Source organism: Aotus nancymaae, unplaced genomic scaffold, assembly GCF_030222135.1.
Source record: "Aotus nancymaae isolate 86718 unplaced genomic scaffold, 86718_ANA_hifiasm-v0.15.2.pri h1tg000059l, whole genome shotgun sequence".
Taxonomy (NCBI): domain Eukaryota; kingdom Metazoa; phylum Chordata; class Mammalia; order Primates; family Aotidae; genus Aotus; species Aotus nancymaae.
This window is the reverse complement of record NW_026988473.1, coordinates 36,793,311-36,795,935: the sequence shown is the minus strand read 5'-3', so window position 1 is coordinate 36,795,935 and position 2,625 is coordinate 36,793,311.

The window sequence follows — 2,625 nt, the reverse complement described above, 5'->3', positions numbered from 1 at the left end:
GTGCATGTTGAAATATTCCAGAAACAATCAGAAATTAATCAGAATTTCTATGTTCCTTGCAACACACAACATCCACATCTGTGTATGAAATCTTATTTTATACATTCCAATGAATTGAAATCACATCTTACAGTATTTAACACATCTTGTCCTGATGAAACTGAGTGACTCTAGATAAAAATCAGATTAAGTCATGGCAGAGTTAAATGCACTAAATTGAAGTGAAGTGTCTTAAGAAAAAGTTCCTATACATAGCTTTTCATGAGTCAATAAGAACAGTATAAGAGTTATAGCAGATAATTGAATAAAATATTAGGCTGGGTTTTTGTTGAATATTGTGATAGTTTCATTTCTCATCATTTTAAAATTAGTATTTAAAAAATTTTTACATATTTGTTCTTAAATCTTAGCTTGTATCTGTTATCTTCTTTAAAAAGGGAATGAGGAAAGTGGGGGCTGGATACAGGGAGGGGAACATCACACACAGGGGCCTGTTGCAGGGCAGGGGACTAGGGGAGGGATAGCAGGGGGTAGGGGGATAGGGGAGGGACATCATTAGGGGAAATATCTAATGTAGATGATGGGGTGCTGGATGTAGCAAACTATCATGGCACATGTATACCTATGTAACAAACCTGCATGTTCTGCACATGTACCCTAGAACTTAAAGTATAATTTAAAAAATAAATAAAGTATTTCTCCCTAAAAAAAAAAGGAATGAGAAGTTGTAAAAGCTTTAGGTCTACAAACATGAATCTGCTCCCAAAAGAAATTGACTAAAAGATAAAGTATAGAAATCCCTCCCCTTGAGCAATGGCATAGGATGAAAGGGTGTCTTGTCATGATGGAAACTTGGGGAATAAGTTAATCCCTTTCTGATAAAAAAGGACAGTTTTCAGTTATGCAGGATGAACATTTGGAAAGGGTGAATAAAATAGAAGACTGTTCTAATTTTGGAACTTTTAAAACTATAGAAAATATTTCCCAGTGTTGGTCTTAGAGTAGCATATAACTTGTTATTGGTGGCATGGAATTTTGCATGAACCAATGAAACTCTGAAATTCAGCTAGAAAAAGAAATCTTTCTTGTGATTATAATTGTATTGTCTTCCTAATAACCACAACTTTGTAATGTGGTATACACTAGTAGTTGATGGGGATTGAGAATTAAAAGGCTGATTTTCTTAGTTCATTATAAAAGAAAAATTATGATAATAATTATAAAAGGATTGTATACAGGAAAAAATACCTTAAACAATATGCTGTACCTTCTAAATATTTCATGACATTGTTTTAATCATGTAATTTTAAAATAATCTATAGCCATATATACATATTTTAGAAGTCTTTTCTTGCCAATTGTTTTCCTTATATTTACTTGCATCCAAATACTTGTTAAATAGCTTCTTTTTGAATTGACAACTCTCAGGACAATCCAATGTTTTGAAAAAAATTAGGACATTTTTAGAGTGAAGCTATAATTTTTTAAGTTATGTTGCACAAGCCACCAAAATGACTGCATCTCATTAAGATTCTCAAGCACAACATTTTGTTGTCTTGACTACTTCATAATACTATGTATTGGCCTTGTCCATGAAAGTGAAACAAAGCAACACAAGCAGAAATTTGATTTTATATTAATTGCACCATTACTTATACAAATAAAAACAATAGGATCATCTTGATGTTAGAGCCTTAATCTCTACAATATATTTCACTGCATGGTGTGATAATCATTTCATATTTTATCTTATAGCCCATAATCCTTCCTTGGAACAAAAGAAAATTAAATTTTATATTGGTCTTACATTTACATTGTTAATTAATTTTGAGTTAATTTTTGTATATGGTGAGATATAGGGGTACAGTTTTATTCTGCATATAGCTAGCCAATTCTCCTTGCACCATTTATTGAATAGGGTTTCCTTTCCCAAGCATATATTTTCATTGACTGTGTCAAAGATCAGTTGATTGTAGATATATGGCTTTATTTCTGCATTCACTATTCTGTACCATTGTTCTATGTGTCTATTTTTATATTAGTACCATGCTGTTTTGGTTACTGTAGCTTTCTAATATAATTTGAAGTCAGGTAATGTGATGCCTCTAGCTTTGTTCTTTTTATTTATTTATATTATATTTTGACTCTACTGGGACAAAGCAGAGACATAAGAAACACTTACATTTCAATCAAAATTCTGGTGAAGTAATAGATATGTGCACATAAATACAAATAAATGATTAAAATGAAAAATTAATACAAATGGCCAATAGTTACATGAAATTTGCTTACCCTCACTGATTATTACAGAAATATGAAATTTGAGACCAGCCTGGGAAACAGTGAAACTCCATCTCTAAAAAATTACAAAAATTAGCTAGGCATATTGGTATGTGTCTGTATTCCCAGCTACTTGGGAGGCTGAGTTGAACGGATCACTTAAGCCTGGGAGGTAGAGGCTACAGTGAGCCATGATTGTGATACTGTATTCCAGCCTGGGTGACAGAGTGAGACTATGTCTCAAAAAATGAAAACAAATACAAAATAAAATCCTTTAATTATGTATGCTTTTTAATAATCAGATTAGCAAAATTTAAGAGGACTGGAGGCAGCTGTCATTAGGAT